Source organism: Mauremys mutica, chromosome 12, assembly GCF_020497125.1.
Source record: "Mauremys mutica isolate MM-2020 ecotype Southern chromosome 12, ASM2049712v1, whole genome shotgun sequence".
In the NCBI taxonomy this organism is placed as follows: Eukaryota; Metazoa; Chordata; order Testudines; family Geoemydidae; genus Mauremys; species Mauremys mutica.
This window is the reverse complement of record NC_059083.1, coordinates 83,309,437-83,330,519: the sequence shown is the minus strand read 5'-3', so window position 1 is coordinate 83,330,519 and position 21,083 is coordinate 83,309,437. Positions and strand designations below refer to the sequence as shown.

Below are 21,083 nucleotides of genomic sequence, written 5' to 3'. Positions count from 1 at the left end.
CTCAAAGGGGGGAGTTGTTGGAAAATCATAGTGCTAATGAAGCCTTTTTGTATTAGGCCTGAGTGAACCAAAGTTATGCTATGCTTGCCCAAACCGTGTTGGAAAGCTTACAGAACTCATTAGACTGAAGGCCGTGTATTTACCTATGTCAGCTATTTTGCTTATCAGTTTTATTTGGCTCCCCAAGTATATGTTGGCTCCCCAGTATATGCAGCTGTGTTCCCATGAATGTTTCCAAAGTATATAGCACAAAGGGTCGACGGATGTATCTTGTTTCCCCTTCAGAATGACAAATGTATCCTCAACAGCTGTATGTATCTTGTAGCCCCCACAAAATGATATATGTATCCTGCATATCCAATTATCCCCTAATAGATACATGTACAGGGTCTATAGGTCAACCAAATGACGTAGACAAACGTAGGCTAAGTTGTTTGTTACCGGCTATAAAGGTACGCCGCTTGGCCATGAAAGGTGTGTCTCTTTCTCTGGCACTAGCCGAGAGGAACACCCGCTCAGCTGACCGATCAATAAAGGGTGTGGTACTTGTCTTCCTGTCTCCGTGCCTCCTTGGTGTAATTAGGTAAGCTCCGGGGGGAAACGAGCCCTTTTGGCTAACACCCTCATCCCTGCCTCCCTCTCCCATCCCATCTACAGCCGCCCCAGTCGAGGAACAGAGACTGAGCCCACACTATCAGTCACCGCTCCACTCTACAATCCACTGCTCCCCACGGGTTTCATCCCCTAGCTCGCCTGCCCGTGTGCTATGAAGGGAGCGTGTTGGGGAGGAAGGAGAGAAGGGCTGAGGGGCCCCATGGGTGGAGGGAGGAATGGGGGTGCAGGTTGGGGAATGTTGGACAAAGGAGAAAAGGGCACTGGGGGCCCACAGATCTAGGGACAGAGTGGGGTGCAGGCTGCGGTGGGAGGGAGGAAAAAAGGGGACTGAAGGGCCCAATGGATGGGGGAATGAACTGGGGGTGCTGTTGGGGAGGAAGGGGCGCTGAGCAGTCCCTACAGGTGGGGGCATGGATGGAGGCGCAGGTTGTGGTGAGCTGGGAGGATGTTGGAGAGAGATGGGGTCTGAGGAGTCCCTTGAATGGAGGAATGAACTGGGGGATACAGACGTGTAGGTTGGGGACAGTTGTTGCAGACTGGGGGGTGTTGGGGAGGGAGGAAGGGGGCGGAAGGGGGCTATGGGAGAAGGCATGTATGGGGGAAAGTAGGGATGGGGTGCAGGTTGGGTGGCCTAGGAGGTGTTGGAGGGAGAAGAAAGGACGGAGGGGCCCAACGGATGGGGGGATAGACGGGCGCGGGCTGGTTTCGGCTAGAGGAATGGGCGTTCAGATTGGAGAAGGCTGCAGGCATAGGGGGCGGGGTGGGTGGGTTGGGGACCGGGGAAGCGGGTTGGGGAAGGCTGGGGCGGGCTGGGGGCTACAGGGGGGATGAGGAAAGTCAGGGCGGGCTGGGGGGTGCGGGAGGGAAGAGGAAGGTTGTGGGGGGCTGAGGGGGACTAGAGAATGTCACGGGGAGCTGGGGAGGTTAGGGGTGTGGAGGGGGAAGGTCACGGTGTGCTAGCAGTGCGGGGACACCGGGGGGGCTGGGGAAGGTCGTGGCGCACTAGGGATAGAGGGGGGCTGGGGGTGCGGGGGCACCAAGGGGGCTTGGGAAATTCGCAGTGTGCTGGGGGCCCTGGGAGGGCCCGTGGGGGGAGGGAAGCTTGCGGCCCATGAGGAGCTGGGGAAGCTCACAGCAGTGCGGGGGCACCGGGGGGGGGCTATGGGGGGTTGGGGAAGGTCGCAGGGGCTGTGGCTGGGCAGGGGGGGTGGAAAGGCACTGGGGGGAGACGGGGGAGCTGTGGGAGCACTTGGGGGGGTGCTTATCACGGGCGGCCTCCAGCCCGCTGACGTCACTTCCGCTCCCGGCCCCGCCCTGCAAGCGGAGCCTGTCGCGCCCAAAGTGCCGCCCGCTGGGTCCGCGGGGGCTGATGGGAGTTGTAGGCCGGGGCGCACTACAACTCCCACAAGCCCCTGCGTCATCCCACCCTGCGCCCCTCCCCGCAGCGGGGGCTGGGGGCTCTGGCTGGGACGGGACCCCCACTATTAACCCCCCGGTGAAGGATTGAACAGCTGGAGACTGGGGCCGTGTGCAGAACAGATGCAGAACTGTGTAATAACAGAGAGAGATGGACATGGATCGATCATATCGGCTTTAAAAACAGAACTAGAGACTGGAGCCAAGGAGGCAACACTGGAAAGGGAACGTAGAGGGGAGGGTTTTGCTAGGGGAACAGCTGCTATTACTTGGAACATACAGACAGGGAACTCACTCCCCCCCCCCGCGGGATCCCATCCCTCTCCCAGCCTCATCACCCTCCAATTCCTCCCCCCCACGAGCCACGTCATCCCCTGATTCCTTCCCCCTAACCCTGACCTCCCCGTCTTACCTGGGGCTCCGCAGGCTGCCAGGTCTGATTCCCCTGCAGCGGGGGCGGCGGCTGCCGCTGGGAGACAGCTGCAGAGCCCAGCGTCCTTTGCCCCAGCGCTACCTTCCCCCGCAGCCCCCCGAACCTCATCACCCCCAGTTCCTCTCACCCCACGAGCCTCCTCAAACCTGGATTCTCCCCTCCCAGTCTCGTTTTACCTTGGGCTCCCGCAGGCTGATTGAATCAGCTCCGGCAGGCTGAGAGCTGCAGCCTGATTCAATCAGCCGGCCACAAAACCCTCCGAAGTGCCCGGGACCCTACAGCCCGGACGTAGGTATCTGTGCACCCCACGAACCCCCTAAGCCCTCCAGGGACCTCTACAGCCTGGAGGTTGGTATCTTTGCCCCTAATAAAACCCCTAAGCCCTCCGGGACCCTTCCAGCCTAGACGTAGGTATCTGTGCCCGTCAGAAACCCCCTAACCCCCGGGGAAACCCTACAGCCTAGAGGTAGGTATCTGTGCCCCCCACAAACTCCCTAAGCCTCCCAAGTACCCCTACAGCCTGGACGTAGATACCTGTGCCCCGACGACCCCCAAAGCCCCCCGGCACCCCTACAGCCTGGAAGTCGGTATCTCTGCACCCCAAAAACCCCATAAGCCACCCAGGGACCTCTACAGCCTGGACATTGGTATCTATGCCCCCCATAAACCCCCTAAGCCCCCCGGGACCCCTACAGTCTGTACGTAGGTATATGTGCCCCTCAGAAACCCCTTTATCCCCCAGAAACCCTAACAGCTTGGACATAGGTATCTCTGCCCACCACAAACTCCCTAAGCATCCCATTGACCCTTCCAGCCGGGACAAAGGTATCTGTGCCCCCCACGAACACCCTAACCCCCCTAGCGACCCCTACAACCTGGACATAGGAATATGTGCTCCCCACAACCCCCCTAAGCCCCTGAGGGACTTCTACAGCCTGGAAGTAGGTATCTGTGCCCCCCACGAACCCCGTAAGTTCCCATGGAACCCCTAAAGCCTGGACGTAGGAATATGTGCTCCCCACAAACCTCCTAAGCCCCCGAGGGACCCCTACACCCTGGATGTAGGTATCTATAACCCCCACGACCCCCTAAGCACCTCCGAGAAACCTACAGCCTGGACGTAGGAATGTGTGCCCCCCACGACCCCCTAAGACCTCCGGGACCCCTACAGCCTGGACGTAGGTATCTGTTCCCCCCACAAACCCCCTAAGACCCCCAGGGATGCTCCAGCCTGGATGTAGGTATCTGGGACCCCACAAACCATCTAAGCCCCCCAGGGACCCCTACATTCTAAACGTAGGTATGTGTGGCCCCCATAAACCCTGAAAGCCCCCCAGGGACCTCTATAGCCTGGACCTTGGTATTTGTGACCCCCATAAACCCCCTAAGCCCCCCGGGACTCCTCCAATCTGTTCATAAGTATCTGTACCTCCTGCAAACACCCTAAGCCCACCAGGGACCCCTACATCCTGGATGCAGGTATATGTGCCTCCCACAAATCCCCTAAGCCCCCGAGGGAACACTCCAGCCTGGATGTAGGTATCTGGGCCCCCCACAAACCATCTAAGCCCCCCAGGGACCTCTACATCCTAAACGTAGGTATCTGTGCCCCCAACGAACCCCCTAATCTCCCCGGGACCCCTAAGGCCTGGACCTAGGTATCTGTGCCCCCCACAAAACCTGTAAGCCCCTGAGGGATCCCTACAGCCTGGAGATAGTTATCTGTGCCCTTCCCCGAACCTCATAAATACCCCCGGGTCCACTCCAGGGTGGACGTAGGTATCTGTGCCCCTCACAAACCCCCTAAGCCCCCCAGGGTCACCTAAACCCTGGAAGTTGGTATCTGTGCCCTCAAAAAACCTTGTAAGCCCTCCAGGGGCCCCTACAGACTGGATGTAGGTATCGGTGCCCCCCACAAATCACCTAAGCCTCCCAGGACCCCTCCAGCCTGGACGAAGGTATCTCTGCCCCCCGCAACCACCATAAGCCCCTCAGGGACCACTCCAGCTTAGCCTTAGGTATCTGGGCCCCCCACAAAGCCCCTAAGCCCCCAAGGGACCCCTGCAGCCTGGACGTAGGAATATGTGCTCCCCACGAACACCGTAAACCCCAGAGGAAACCCTACAGCTTGGATGTAGATATGTGTGCCCCCCACGAACCCCCTAAGCCTCCCAGGGACGTCTAAAGCCCAGAGATAGGAATCTGTGCCCCCCCCTGAAATCCATAAGCTGCTCTGGGACCCCTACAGCCTGGACAGAGGTACCTGTGCCCCCCACAACACCCTAAGCCCCCACCCTGGGGCCCCTACACCCTGGACATAGCTATCTGTGCACCCCCGAACTCCATAAGCACACCCGGGACCCTACAACCAGGACGCAGGTATCTGTGCCCCCCCAAAACCCCGTAAGCACCCTGGGGGTCCTCCAGTTGGTACATAGGTATCTGTGCCTCCCACAAACCCTCTAAGCTCCCCAAGGACCGCTCCAGCCTGGACGTAGTTATAACCCTTCTGCCAGGCTGAATTGAGAGCAGCAAGGGCCGGGTTCAATACATAGGGGACCCTTCCCTACAACATAATGCAATCCAGCTCGAGCCCCCACCCAGTGACCTGGAAAATCTTACACACACACCCCTGGGTGCCTCAAAGAGGCAATAGCTCCCCTCTCCCAAGCACAGAGTCTGGGTGTAGCAGAAAATGTTTAATAACATGAGATAAACAACATAGCATTAAATTGGGAAAACACCTCAACTAGGCTGAGTCCTTTTCTCTGGGCTCTTGAGTCCAGCAACCCCCAAATCACCCCAAGACTCCAAAGTCCAATGCCTCAAATATCCCGAGTCCAGCAACCCAAAAATCAACCACAGTCCCACAGCCCCAGAGTTCATGAGTCTCTCTGCAGGTGTTTCCCCCCTGCCAGCCTGGGTAGAAAGGGGAACCTTACGTGGTCCAGGGCTGACTGGCCTACCTCTCCCTGGGATTCTGCTTCCGCCTTCCCCACGAACTGCTCACCTCTGCTCCACCGGCTGCTCTGCTCCACCAGCCGTCCCTCGATCCGCTCCAGCCGTCCCACAAACTGCTCCGCTCTGCCAGCTGCTCTGCTCCACCAGCCATCCTGTGATCTGCTCCAACTGTCCCACAAACTGCTCCGCTCTGCCAGCTGCCCTGCTCCACCAGCCGTCCTGTGATCTGCTCCAACTGTCCCACAAACTGCTCCACTCTGCCAGCTGCTCTGCTCTGCAATATAGCTTCAGGCTCCCCCACTACTTAGAACAGCTCTTTAGGAATTTCAGCTCTTTAGTGATTTCAGTTCAGGAACCTAGAACTTAGATTCTTAAGAGAATCCAAAATCAGCTCTGGTATTCAACACCAGGGAGAAAAAACAGGTGCAATTGGTGTTTCTGGCTCACCCAAGGAGCCCACTCCCTTGTCTAGCGAGTGCCACTCCATTGATGGTGAGATTCCCTGTCACAAAGCAGTTTCACAGTTCCTCATCCACACAGTCAGGGTGACAACACTCCCCTTCTGCCGCCCTAACAACAAAGAAACTGGGGATCCCACAGCTGCCAAAGGAACCATCCCAGGATGCCGTGGGCTGTGCCTATGCAAACACCATCAGCCCCTGAAATTATTTTCCACACTCGCCATAATTCACCACCAGATGTCAGGGTAGAGCTCATCCTGACTCTGCTTACATAGGTATCTGTGCCTCCCACAAACCCCTAATCCCCGCGGGACCCATCTAGCCTGGACGAAGGTATTTCTGCCACCCACAACCCCCTAAGCCTCCCAGGGACCACACCACCATGGACATAGGTATCTGTGCCCCCCACAAACCCCGTAAACCCCCAGGGAACACTGCACCCTGGATGTAGGTATCTGTGCCCCCACTAAACCCCTAATCCCCCCAGGAACGTCTACAGCCTGGATATAGGTATCTGGGCCCAGACCCAAACCCACTAATCCCCTCGGGACCCATCCAGCCTGGACGTAGGTATCTCTGCACCCCACGAATCCCCTAAGACCACCTGAGACCCCTAAAGCCTGGAGGCTGGTATCTGTACACCTCAGAAACCCCCTAAACCCCAAGGGACGCCTCCAGCCTAGACGTAGTTATCTGTGCCTCCCACGAACCCCCTAAGCCCCCCAGGAACCCTACAGCCTAGAGAGAGGTATCTGTGCCCCCCACGAACCCCCTAAGCCCCCCCTGGGAACCCCTGAAGCCTGGAGAGAGGTATCTGTGCCCCCCACGAACCCCCTAAATCCCTCCTGGACCCCTACAGCCTGGAGAGAGGGCTAGGGGGCCCCACCAAACCCCCTAACCACCTAACCCCCCGGGACACCTACAGCCTGGAGACAGGGCTTGAGGGACCCCCAAAACCCCCTAAGCCCCCCTGATACCCCAACAGCTTGGAGAGAGGGCTGGGGGCCCCCCCAGAATGCCCTAAGTCCCCCCAGAACCCTACAGCCTGGAGAGAGGACTGGGGGGCCCCCCGGAATGCCCTAAGCTACCCCGTGACCCATACAGCCTGGAAAGAGGACTGCGGACCCCCCTGGAATCCCCTAAGCCCCCCGGGACCTCTACAGCCTGGAGAGAGGGCTGCGGGTCCCCCCGAACTCCCTAAGCCCCCCGGGACCCCTACAGCCTGGACAGAGATCTAGGGGGCCCCCCTGAACCCCTGATCCCCCCCAGGACCCCTACAGCCTGGGGGGACTCCCGGAACACCCTAAACCACCCCGGGACCCCTACAGCCTGGAGAGAGGGCTGGGGGTCACCCCCAGAACCCCCTAAGCCCCCCAGGACTCTACAGCCTGGAGAGGGCGCTGGGGCCCCCCCGATGCCCGAAGCCCCACCGGGACCCCTACAGCCTGGAGAGATGGCTGGGGGCCCGCCTGGGACCCCTACAGCCTGGAGAGGGGGCTGGGAGCCCCCCCAGAAACCCCTCAGCCCCCTGGGACCCCTACAGCCAGGAGAGAGGACTGGGGAGTCCCCTAGAACCCCCTAAGCACCCCCAGGACACCTACAGCCTAGAGAGTGGGCTGGAGGCCCCCCCAGAACCCCATAATACCCCCTGGAACCCCTACAGCATGGTGAGAGGGCTGGGGCCCCCCCGAACCACCTAAACCCCCCTGGGACCCCTACAGCCTGGAGAGAGTGCTGGGGGGCCCCTCCAAACCCCCTAAGCACCATCGGAACGCCTACATTCTGGAAACAGGGCTGCGAGGGCCCCTGGAACCTCCTAAGACACAGCGACGGCTGCACTGACACCATGTGGCCACGAAGGGTAATGCACAGAACAGTTCCTGCATGGAGTCACAGTGACACCATGTGGCCACGCAGGGTAATGCACAGAGCATTTCTCTCAGTGGTACAGTGACACCGTGTGGCCACGAAGGGTAATGCACAGAACAGTTCCTGCATGGCGCCACAGTGACACCAAGTGGTCACGCAGGGTAATGCACAGAGCATGTCACTGTTCCACTGAGAGAAACCATGTGGCCACGAAGGGTAATTCACAGAGCAGTTCCTGCATGGAGCAACAGTGACATCATGTGGCCACGATGGGTAATGCACAGAGCAGTTCCTGCATGCAGCTACAGTGACACCGTGTGGCCACACAGGGTAATGCACAGAGTATTTCTCCTGGAGCAAGCGTGACACCGTGTGGCCAAGTAGGGTAATGCATAGAGCATTTCCTATATGGAGCAACAGTGACACCATGTGACCATGAAAGGTAATGCACAGACCATATCTCACGGAGGAATAGTGACACCGTGTGGCCACGCAGGGTAATGCACAGAACATTTCTCTCACAGGAACAGTGCCACCGTGTGGTCTCAAAGGGTAATGCACAGAGCAGTTCCTGCGTGCAGCTACAGTGACACCGTGTGGCCACGCAGGGTAATGCATAGAGCAGTTCCTATACGGAGCAACAGTGACACCATGTGGCCACGCAGGGTAATACAGAGCATTTCTCTCAGTGGAACAGTGACATCGTGTGGCCATGAATGGTAATGCACAGAGCACTTCCTGCGTGCAGCTTCAGTGACACCGTGTGGCCACGCAGGGCAATGCACAGACCATTTCTCGTGGAGCAACAGTGACACCATGTGGCCACCAAGAGTAATTCACAGAACAGTTCCTGCATGGAGCTACAGTGACACCGTGTGGCCACGCAGGGTAATGCACAGAGTATTTCTCATGGAGCAAGCGTGACACCGTGCGGCCACGAGGGTAATGCACATGGGATTTCTCACGACACAACAGTGACACCATGTGGCCACGCAGGGTAATGCACAAAGCATTTCTCTCAGAGGAACAGTGACACCATGTGGCCACGAAGGGTAATGCACAGAACAGTTCCTGCATAGAGCCACAGTGACACCATGTGGCCACGCAGGGTAATGCACAGAGCATTTCTCTCAGTGGAACAGTGACACCGTGTGGCCACGAAGGGTAATGCACAGTACAGTTCCTGAATGGAGCTACAGTGACATCGTGTGGCCACGCAGGGTAATGCACACAGTATTTCTGATGGAGCAAGAGTGACACCGTGTGGCCACGCAGGGTAATGCACAGAACAGTTCCTGCATAGAGCTACAGTGACATCATGTGGCCACGCAGGGTAATGCACAGGCCATTTCTCATGGAGCAACAGTGACACCATGTGGCCACCCAGAGTAATGCACAGAAGAGTTCCTGCATGGAGCCACAGTGACACCATGTGGCCACGCAGGGTAATACAGAGCATTTCTCTCAGTGGAACAGTGACATCGTGTGGCCATGAATGGTAATGCACAGAGCACTTCCTGCGTGCAGCTTCAGTGACACCGTGTGGCCACGCAGGGTAATGCATAGAGCAGTTCCTATACGGAGCAACAGTGACACCATGTGGCCACCCAGAGTAATGCACAGAGCGGTTCCTGCATGGAGCAACAGTGACATCGTGTGGCCACGACGGGTAATGCACAGAGCAGTTCCTGCGTGCAGCTACAGTGACACCGTGTGGCCACACAGGGTAATGCATAGAGCAGTTCCTATACGGAGCAACAGTGACACGATACGGCCATGAAGGGTAATGCATAGAGTAGTTCCTGCATGGAGCAAAAGGGACACCATGTGGCCACGCAGGGTAATGCACAAAGTATTTCTAATGGAGCAAGAGTGATACCGTGTGGCCACGCAGGGAAATTCACAGAGCAGTTTCTGCATGGAGCAACAGGGACACCATGTGGCCACGCAGGGTAATGCACAGAGTATTTCTCATGGAGCAACAGTGAAACCATGTGGCCACCCAAAGTAATGCACAGAGCGGTTCCTGCATGGAGCAACAGTGACACCATGTGGCCACGACGGGTAATGCACAGAGCAGTTCCTGCGTACAGCTAAAGTGACACCGTGTGGCCACGCAAGGTAATGCATAGAGCAGTTCCTATACGGAGCAACAGTGACACCATGTGGCCACGACGGGTAATGCACAGTGCAGTTCCTGCGTGCAGCTACAGTACACCGTGTGGCCACGCAGGGTAATGCATAGAGCAGTTCCTATATGGAGCTACAGTGACACCATGTGGCCACGCAGGGTAATGCATAGAGCAGTTCCTGCGTGCAGCTACAGTGACACCATGTGGCCACGCAGGGTAATGCATAGAGCAGTTCCTGCGTGCAGCTACAGTGACACCGTGTGGCCACGCAGGGTAATGCACAGAGTATTTCTCATGGAGCAACAGTGAAACCATGTGGCCACCCAAAGTAATGCACAGAGCGGTTCCTGCGTGGAGCAACAGTGACACCGTGTGGCCACGCACGGTAATGCACAGAACAGTTCCTGCATGGAGCAACACTGACACCATGTGACCACGCAGGGTAATGCATAGAGCAGTTCCTAGATGGAGCTACAGTGACACCATGTGGCCATGAAGGGTAATGCACAGAGCATTACTCACGGAGGAATAGTGACACCGTGTGGCCACGCAGGGTAATGCACAGAACATTTCTCTCACAGGAACAGTGACACCGTGTGGCCATGCAGGGTAATGCACAGAGCAGTTCCTGCATGGAGCCACAGTGACATCGTGTGGCCACGCAGAGTAATGCACAGAGTATTTCTCATCGATCAACCGGGACACCGTGTGGCCACGAGGGTAATGCACATGGGATTTCTCATGGCGCAACAGTGACTCCATGTGGCCACGCAGGGTAATGCACAGAGCATTTCTCTCAGAGGAACAGTGACACCGTGTGGCCATGCAGGGTAATGCACAGAGTAGTTCCTGCATGGAGCAAAAGGGACACCATGTGGCCACGCAGGGTAATGCGCAGAGTATTTCTCACGGAGCAACAGTGACACCGTTTGGCCACGCACGGTAATGCACAGAGCAGTTCCTGCATGGAGCAACAGTGACATCGTGTGGCCACGACGGGTAATGCATAGAGCTGTTCCTATATGGAGCTACACTGACACCATGTGGCCACGCAGGGTAATGCACAGAACATTTCCTGCATGGAGCAACAGTGACACCGTGTGGCCATGCAGGGTAATGCATAGAGCAGTTCCTATACGGAGCTACAGTGACACCCTGTGCCCATGAAGGGTAATGCACAGAGCATTTCTCACTCAGGAGTAGTGACACCGTGTGGCCACGCAGGGTAATGCACAGAACATTTCTCTCAGAGGAACAGTGACACCGTGTGGCCATGCAGGGTAATGCACAGAGTAGTTCCTGCATGGAGCAAAAGGGACACCATGTGGCCACGCAGGGTAATGCACAGAGTATTTCTCACGGAGCAAGAGTGACACCGTGTGGCCACGCAGGGAAATTCACAGACCATTTCTCATGGAGCAGTGACACCATGTGGCCACGACGGGTAATGCACAGAGCAGTTCCTGCGTGCAGCTACAGTGACACCATGTGGCCACGCAGGGTAATGCATAGAGCAGTTCCTATATGGAGCTACAGTGACACCATGTGGCCACGCAGGGTAATGCACAGAGCAGTTCCTGCGTGCAGCTACAGTGACACCGTGTGGCCACGCAGGGTAATGCATAGAGCAGTTCCTAAATGGAGCTACAGTGACACCATGTGGCCACCCAAAGTAATGCACAGAGCGGTTCCTGGGTGGAGCAACAGTGACACCATGTGGCCACGACGGGTAATGCACAGAGCAGTTCCTGCATGGAGCAACACTGACACCGTATGGCCACGCAGGGTAATGCATAGAGCAGTTCCTAAATGGAGCTACAGTGACACCATGTGGCCATGAAGGGTAATGCACAGAACATTTCTCTCACAGGAACAGTGACACCGTGTGGCCATGCAGGGTAATGCACAGAGTAGTTCCTGCATGGAGCAAAAGGGACACCATGTGGCCACGCAGGGTAATGCACAGAGTATTTCTCACGGAGCAACAGTGACACCGTTTGGCCACGGAGGGTAATGCATAGAGTAGTTCCTGCATGGAGCAACAGTGACACCATGTGGCCACGAAGGGTAATGCACAAAGCACTTTTCACGGAGCAACAGTGACACCGTTTGGCCACGCACGGTAATGCACAGAGCAGTTCCTGCATGGAGCAACAGTGACATCGTGTGGCCACGATGGGTAATGCATAGAGCAGTTCCTATATGGAGCTACAGTGACACCATGTGGCCACGCAGGGTAATGCACAGAACATTTCCTGCATGGAGCAACAGTGACACCGTGTGGCCATGCAGGGTAATGCACAGAACAGTTCCTGCATGGAGCTACAGTGACATCGTGTGGCCACGAAGGGTAATGCACAAAGCACTTTTCACGGAGCAACAGTGACACCGTGTGGCCACGCACGGTAATGCACAGAGAAGTTCCTGCATGGAGCGACAGTGACATTGTGTGGCCACACAGGGTACCACACAGAGTATTTCTCATGGAGCAAGCGGGGCACCGTGTGGCCACGAGGCTAATGCACATGGGGTTTCTCACGGCGCAACAGTGAAACCGTGTGGCCACGCAGGGTAATGCACAGAACAGTTCCTGCATGTAGCTACAGTGACACCATGTAGCCACGCAGGGTAATGCACGGAACAGTTCCTGCATGTAGCTACAGTGACACCATGTGGCCACGCAGGGTAATGCACAGAGCATTTCTCTCAGAGGAACAGTGACACCGTGTGGCCAAGTAGGGTAATGCATAGAGCATTTCCTATATGGAGCAACAGTGACACCATGTGCCCATGAAGGGTAATGCACAGATCATATCTCTCAGAGCAACAGAGACACCGTGTGGCCACGAAAGGTAATACACAGAGCAGTTCCTTCATCGAGCTACAGTGACACCATGTGCCCACGCAGGGTAATGGTGTCACTGTTCCTCTGAGAGAAATGCTCTGTGCATTTCCCTCCGTGGCCACACAGTGTCACTGTTGCTCCATGAGAAATGGTCTGTGCATTATCCTATGTGGCCACACGGTGTCATTATTGCTCCATGCAGGAACTGCTCAGCACATTACCCCACATGGCCACACGGTCTCACTAGTTATTTCCCTCATAGAGCCACAGAGACACTAGGTCAGGGGTCAGCAACCTCTGGCAGCCGCGTGCCAAAGACGTCACGGGAGCCAATTTTCAATGGCACGCGGCTGCCTGCCAGGACTCCAGGGTGCCATTAAAAATCCTGCCTGCACAGCAAGCCACAGGGTCCGCGCTCCCAGGCTGGAGCACCAGGCCGAGCACAGCAAGCCCCCAGCCCCTCCTCCAGATCCCTGCCGTCACGCGCAGAGCTCTGGGTCCGGGGCTGCGCGCTCCCGTGGGGCAGCATAGGCTGGCTCTGCTTGGAGGCTCATGGTAAAGGGATCTGGTGCTGGGGGGCTTTGGTAAAGGGTGGGGGCAGTCAGGGAACAGGGAGCAGGGTTGGTTGGATAGGGGGTGGGATCCTGGGGGGGTGGCTAGGGTTGGGGTTCTCTGGAGGCAGCAGACAGGGAACAGGGAGGTGGATGGGGGTCAGGGAACAGTTAGTGGGGGGGGGGTCTCTGGAGGAGGTGGTCAGGGGACAAGGAGCTGGGGGGGTTGGATGAGTCAGGAGTTTGGGGGGACTCGCAGGAGGCAGGGGTGTGGAGGGGGTTGCGGCAGGCAGGGAGCAGGGGGAGGGTTGTACGGGTCAGGAGTGCTGGGGGTCCTGTCAGGGGGTGGGGGTGTGGATAAGGGTTGGGGCAGTCAGGGGACAGGTAGGGGGTAGGCTCCTAGGGGGGCAGTCAGGGGACAAGAACAGGGAGGCTTAGATAGGGGATAGGGTTCTGGGGGGCAGTTAGGGGCAGGGGTCCCAGGAGGGGGTAGTCAGGGGACAAGGAGCAGAGGGGGTTGGAGGTTCTGAGGGGGGCAGTCACCCAGCCCTCTTCCCTGAACCCTGACACCCCCCCAACACACACACAGGCCCCTGCCCTGAGCCCTGTACCTCCCTCATACACACCCAGCCCTCTGTTGACTCCTTCACCCCCCCAACCCCAGCCCTGACTCTGGCACCCCCACACATACCCAGCCCTGATACCTGCACCCCCCTCACATGGCCCCAGTCCTCTGCCCTGAATCTTGCACCCCTGCACATCCCCACCCCCACCCTGAGCACCAAACAGGAGCGCCTGCACCCCCACTCACATTCTCACCTGCATCCCTCACACCAAATGGGAGCTGCCCAGCTAAGTGCCCCCACACCCAGACCGCCTGCCCCAACCCTGAGCCCCCTCCCTCATTCTAGCTCCTGGGCCAGACCCTTCAGCCCCAGCCTTGTGCTCGGTCCACTCCCACCCACAGGTCAGTGCAGAGAGAGCAAGAGAATGGGCCAGAACCAGGGAGAAGGTAGCTACCCGCTGTATGTGGGCAGGGCCCCGCACAGCCTGCTGGCAGCCTAATGGAACAGAACCCCAGACCAGCAGCAGATTGAGCAGGCCAGCGGTGTAAGATCAACATTTTAATTTAGCTTCATTTAAAATTACTTAAACATTTTGAAAACCTTGTTTATTTTACAATACAACACTAGTTATATAATATATAGACATAGAAACTAAAGAGACCTTCTGAAAAACATTAAGGTTTCGCGTGCCAGTAATAAATTTTAGAGTGACTAAATGAAGACTCAGCACACCACTTGTGAAAGGTTGCCGTCCCCGATATAGACAATAACGCTATCTCACTCCAGTGTCTTCCGAAATGTTAATATTGCTTTTTTGATCTTTGAATCACAGCTATAGCAATAGACAAGACCCGAGCTAACATTTACCCTTCTATCTCTAACAATGCAGGCTGCATTTCAAACCTCTATTCCTTTACAGATCTTCCTAACCAGTCTTTAAAGTTTGGCCATGGGTCAAGGTCAGTTTGTGAGTTAATTAACTCTTGCTGGCCTCGTCACCTTACAATGAGATATTACATTACACGCAGATCACCACAAGGTCTCTGTGGCTTTGAGCTCCTTAGGACCTAGCCTTTAAAACGCTCTTTGCCACTGACCAATCCCTGTGAGAAGGGTGCAGGTCTCCCCTTTCTAGCTCCTCTTGGGCCGCTGGCACTTGCTGGGCAATGAGACCATGCTCTCCTGAGGGAAGGGAGGTCTCTCCTTTACAGTGCTTTTCTCTCTGCCCCATTCAAACGCCCCTGGCTTAAGGACCACCCTGTAAGGAAGGTTTGGGTCTCCTTTGCCAAGCAAATTAAACCACAGGTCACTTTGACACGCCCGGCAAAATGACTGCCCTGTAACCAGGCTGTAACGTCTTATCCCTCGCACGCTTAAACTAGGGGAGCCTTTTTGTGCCTGTGGCTGAGCGACACCCCACCCCTTGAGAAGGCTTGAGCTTCCGTTTCTCTTAGTGACAGGAAATTCCCCCACAATTATTTCTACTGGACTTTTTTGAGATTTGAAATGAAATCTTACTTGCGACCTATCCAGGTCAGATGCAACATAGTGTGGCGAAGGGGCAGCTGTAAGGGGATGGTGGAAGCCGTGGGAAAATGCGCCCCTTTTCTCAAAAAAGCCAAGAAATGGCCCAACCATGCAAATGTCACTCCATCTGGAAATGAACAGGTGAGGTGGGGGGCTCCTTTCAGACCCTCACTTCCACCTCATCCTTCCTCAAGTCCTTTTGTCCTGTCCAATTTACACCGTTCAACCAATCACAACTTTAACCCTTTGTTTTCTTGTGCACAAGAAAGACACCGTCGCACTGATGAGTGCTCAAGTGTAGAGATTCGGACAGCTCCATCAGCTGTGTTCAAATTCCAGGCCTTGTGTCTCTTTGGAGATAGACAGAGGAGATTCCTAGGGCTACGTCCGAAGGGATTGATGTGGCGGTCCTTTCTGAAATGTTTTGATGTTCAGGTGTTGTAAGCACATGCGGTGGTACTCAGAGCCAGCACGTGGGTGCACCTAACTCTACTAACAGGACTGCGTCACAAGGAAGAGGGGTCTTTTCTGGAAAAGGTTAGGGAGCACCAAGTTATTTTCTTGGTGAGGTAGGAAGGTAAGTCCGGAAGGGTGTTGCTGAGAGATGGAGGATTGATCGGAAAGGAGACACTCAGCAGGATCCCTCCCTTACCTGTTCATTTCCAGATCTTTTCACATTGGGGACTTCCCCCCGCACCGAGTTTAAAGGAGGAGTATTTTACTAAAGAAAGGGTGACCGCCCTGTAATCAGGGTTCAGGCCCCTTTTCTCCTCTCTGCATTGGCCCTCTTAATGGCACCCAACAGTCACTCCGCAGAGCAGATTCTGGGCCCTCCCAAGCCACAGAGCCCCGTACCCAAGGAGGAAGCACACAGCCTGCGAAGAAAACTACAGCAAGTACAGATGAGGAACAGCCAGTTATGCAGAAACCCGAGGACTATTCATGTCTCCTTAGAAGGATGTCCAGGCTTCTCAGATCCACTGCTGAATATTCTCCTCCGGCAAGGGCTCCTGGACGATTCCTCTGCAAACTAATAAAGCCAAGCAAGGACCATCATTACACAGAGCTCTATGAATGTTCTCATCCCTGCCTCCCTCTCCCATTCCATCTATATCCACCGGACTCAACGAACAGAGACTGAGTCAACATCCACAGACACTGCCTCACTCTAGCGCCCACTATCCTGCATGATTTTCATCCCCTCCTACTTCTTCATATCTCCCGAGACCAAGCCTGTGGGGATGCACACCTAGCACTCCTGCCCCTGTTCTATGAAGGGAGACGGCACAAGGAGAGGCAAGGACAGAGACAGAGAGAAAGAGAGTGTTGGCCAACACACTAGAGGAGAGAGAGAGAGAGAGAGAGAGAAACACAGGAGAAAGGCAAGTAACTCACCATCTGGAGTCATCCTCCTGGATCCAACCTTCTCCTGCGGAGGACACACTGCTTGTGAACAGAGCAATGACAAGCCCCTGAAAATGGGGACCTTGTCTCCCTTGTATCCCCAGCTAGTCAGGAAACTCTTCTGACAAACCAGCCCCAGCTAACAGGGCGTCTATACCTGGAGTCAGATGGGCTGTTAACAGAACCCTCAGCAAAACAGACACTTATCTCACTGACAGTGGCATCTGCTTGGCTCCCAAATGAACGGCTCTTGCCTGGCATGAACAATGCTCACAGGCTCGCTGCTCTCCCTCACTTTCCATTGCATGAGGGCAGTAGACTCTGACATGTGACTTATTTTTCCTTGGTACTAAACCCAGCAGAGGAGAGAAAAACAAACAAATTAGCATCTCCATCGGCAATGTCACGTAGTTTCTTCATCTCCCATATTCCACGGCTCCGCCATCAAACCATCTTTTATTACTACTATACATCTGCAACTAGAAGGGATCCATTGTAACTGCACCCAAAATAGTCACTTTGCTCAGGAGACTCTTGTCCCTTCCCCAGCCTTAATACCACAGTGTCCTGTACCCAGCGAGGAAGCACAAGGCCTGTGAAGTAAACTACAGCGAGTACAGATAAGGAATTGAAAGCACTGACCGCTTACTCACAGGCAGTTGTTCAGAAGGCAGAAAGCTGAGGACTGTTCCTGTCTGGTTAGAACCGTGTCCAAGCTGCTCAGATCCACCTCTGCCAGTTTCTCCTCCGGCTCGAGCTCCTGGACAATTCCTCTGGAAATGCAGCTGCAAAAGCCAAGCATGCGCCATCTCTACACACAGTTCTAATGGTGCTTGAAATGTTGCCCTCAATCCTGCCTCCCTCTTCCACCCATCTACATCAGCCCCACTTGAACAGAGACCGATTCAACACTGACAGTCACTGCTCCACTCTCGCACCCACTACCCCTCATGGTTTTCGTCCCCTCCTACTACTTCAGGGCTTTCAAGACCTAACCTGTGCAGATGCACATCTCGCAGGCCTGCCTGTGTCCTAAGAAGGGAGATGGCACAAGGAAAGGACAGATTAAGAGAGAGCATTGGCCAACACACTAAAGAGACAGAGCGAGAAAATGAGAAACACGGGAGGAAGGCAAGCAACTTGTCACCTGGAGTCATCCTCCTGGATCCAACCTTCCGCTGCAGAGGACACACCGGTACTGGCCAGAGGACTGAGCAGCCCCTGAAAATAGGGACCTTGTCTCCCTCGTAACCACAGCAGAGCCTTCACCTAACAAGACACTTATCTCACTGACAGTGGTCCTTGCTCCACTCCCAGCTGGATGGCTCTTCCCTGGCATCAACAATGCTTAGAATCTCCCAGCTCTCGCTCCCTTTCCATGGCATGTGCGGAGTGGACTCTGACTCTCCACTTGGTAATAAACCCAGCACTAGGGGGAAAAACAAATCAGTTAGCATCTCAGTCTGCAACGTGCATAGGTTCTTCTTCTCCCATCTACCACACCTCAGGGCTCCGCCCTCAACCCTCCTCCCATTACAGCTTTAGCACTACAACTAAAAAGCAGCCCACTGCACCTACATCCAAAATACTCACTCTGCACAGGAGACTTGTGCCTTTGCCTCGTCTGAATCCCACAGAGCACCGTGTCCAATGAGGAAATTCAGAGCCTCTGAACAAAACCGGAGCCAGTACAGATGAGGGATTCCAAGCACTGACCGCTTACTCACAGCCAGTTGTGTGGGAGGCAGAAATCTGAGGACCTTTCATGTCTGCTTAGAAGGATGTCCAGGCTCCTCAGGTCCGCGTCTGCCATTTTCTCCTTCAGCTGCTGCTCCTGGACAATTCCTCTGCAAGCGCAGGAAATGAGCCAAGCAAGAGCCATCACTACACAAAATTCAATTGGTGCAGGTAATCTTGCCCTCATCCCTGCCTATCTACATCAGGCCCACTTGAAGAGAGACAGTCAACATCCACAGTCACCCCTCCACTCTAGCGCCCACTACGATGCATGATTTTTGTCCCCTCCTACTTGTTCGTAGCTCCCGAGACCTAGCCTGAGGGGATGCACACATAGCACTCCTGTCCTTGCCCTATGAACGGAGACAGCCGAGAGAGTGTGTGTTGGCCAACACAGTAGAGTAGACTAGAGAAGAAAGAGAGAGAAACAGAGGAGGAAGGCAAGCAACTCACCACCTGGAGTCATCCCTCATGGATCTAACCTTCTCCTGCCGAGGACACACCGATCCTGGCCAGAGAAATCAGCCCCTGAAAATGGGGACCGTGTCTCCCTCAAAACCACAGCTAGTCAGGAACCTTTTCTTACAAACCCACTCCACCTAACGGGGTGTCTCTACCTGTAGCCAGGTGGGCCGTGAGCAGAACCCTCAGCAAAACAGATACTTATCTCAGTGATAGTAGCAGCTGTTCTGCTCCCAGATGGACGGCTCCTGCCTGGCACCAACAACGCTCGCAGTCTCGTCACTCTCACTCATAAGGGCAGTAGACTTTGACATGTGACGTCTTTTTCCTTAGTACTAAAACCAGGGGATAAAACAAGTAAGCTACCGTCTCAGTCAGAAATGTCTCGTAGGCTCTTCTTTTCCCCTCTCACGCACGGCGGGGTTCCGCCCTCTACCCATTACACCTTTAGGACTAAAAGTACAAAGCACCTCTAACAACAACACCCCACAGAGTCACTCTGCACAGCAGACTCTGGCCCCTCACCCTTAATCCCAGAGCCCTGTACCCAACAAGAAACCACACGGTCAATGAAGAATACTACAGTGAGTACAGATGACTGAGTTCAAAGCACTGAGCCCTTACTCACAGCCAGTTATGCAGAAGGCAGAAACCTGAGGACTATTCTTATTTCCTTAGAAGGATGTCCACGCTGCTGAGGTCCACTTCTGACATTCTCATCCGGCTGGGGCTCCTGGACGATTGCTCTGCAAACTAATAAAGCCAAGCAAGAACTGTCACTACACAGAGCTCTATGAATGCCCTCATCCCTGCTTCCCTCTCCCATCCCATCTACATCCGCTCGACTCGATGAACAGAGACTGAGTCAACATCCACAGACACCGCTCCACTCTAGCACCCAATATCCTGAATGATTTTCATCTCCTCCTATTTGTTCATAGCTCCTGAGACCTAGCCTGTGGGGATGCACACCTAGCACTCCTGCCCGTGTCCTATGAAGGGAGACAGCACAAGGAGAGGCAAGGACAGAGACAGATTGTTGGCCAACACACTAGAGAAGAGAGTGAGAGAGAGAGAGAGAGAAAGAAACAGAGAAAGGCAAGAAACTGATATGGGTCGTGAGCAGAACCCTCAGCAAAACAGACACTTATCTCACTGACAGTGGCGTCTGCTCGATCCCCACATTGACGGCTGTTGCCTGGCATGAACAATGCTCACAGGCTCGCTGCTCTCACTCACTTTCCATCGCATGAGGACAGTAGACTCTGATGTGTGACTGCTGGGTTTAGTACCAAGGAAGAAAAAAAAATAAAATTACCATCTCCGTCTGCAATATCACCTAGTCTCTTCATTTCACATCTCCCGTATCCCACAGCTCCGCCCTCAACACATCTCCCAGGAGACTCTTGTCCCTTCCCCAGCCTTAATCCCAAAGAGCCTCGTACCCAACGAGGAAGCACATGGCCTATGAAGGAAACAAGAGTGAGTACAGATAAGGAATTGAAAACACTGACTTCTTACTCATAGCCAGTTATCCAGAATGCAGAAAGCTGAGGACTGTTCATGTCTCCTTAGACGGATGTCCAGGCAGTTCAGGTCCACTTCTGCCAGCTTCTTCTCCAGCTGAGACTCCTGGACAATTCCTCTGCAAACTAATAAAGGCAAGCAAGAACTATCACTACACCAGTGGTTCTCAACCTTTTGTACTGATGATCCCTTTTACATAGAAAGCTTCTGAGTGTGACCCTCCCCTTATAAATTAAAAACACTTTTTGTATATTCAACACCATTATAAATGCTGGAAGCAAAGTGATGTTTAGTATGGAGGATGACATTTCACAACCCCTCAAATAACCTTGCGGCCCCCTGACGGGACCTAAACCCCAGTTTGAGAACTCCTGCACTACATAGAGCCCAATTAAGGCCCTCTTCCCTGCGTCACTTTCGATCTGTCTTAGCCCCACAACACCAACAGTCACCGCTCCAGTCTCGCACCGACTGCCCTGCATGATTTTTGTCCCCTCCTACTTCTTTATGGCTCCCAAGACACAACCTGTGGGGGTGCACACCTAGCTCGCCTGCCAATATCCTAAGAAGGGAGACA

The 21,083-nt window shown here is 54.9% G+C and overlaps 1 long non-coding RNA gene across 1 annotated transcript; it reads right to left on the bottom strand.

Moving 5' to 3' along the window:
• Positions 1-15,070: 15,070 nt before the first annotated feature.
• Positions 15,071-20,539, bottom strand: LOC123345921. The gene is made up of 5 exons (XR_006572879.1): positions 20,501-20,539; positions 19,608-20,258; positions 18,374-19,314; positions 17,434-18,209; positions 15,071-16,406 (listed from the first exon to the last, which is right to left on the bottom strand). It is a non-coding gene; the product is annotated as an uncharacterized LOC123345921 (long non-coding RNA).
• Positions 20,540-21,083: the final 544 nt, after the last annotated feature.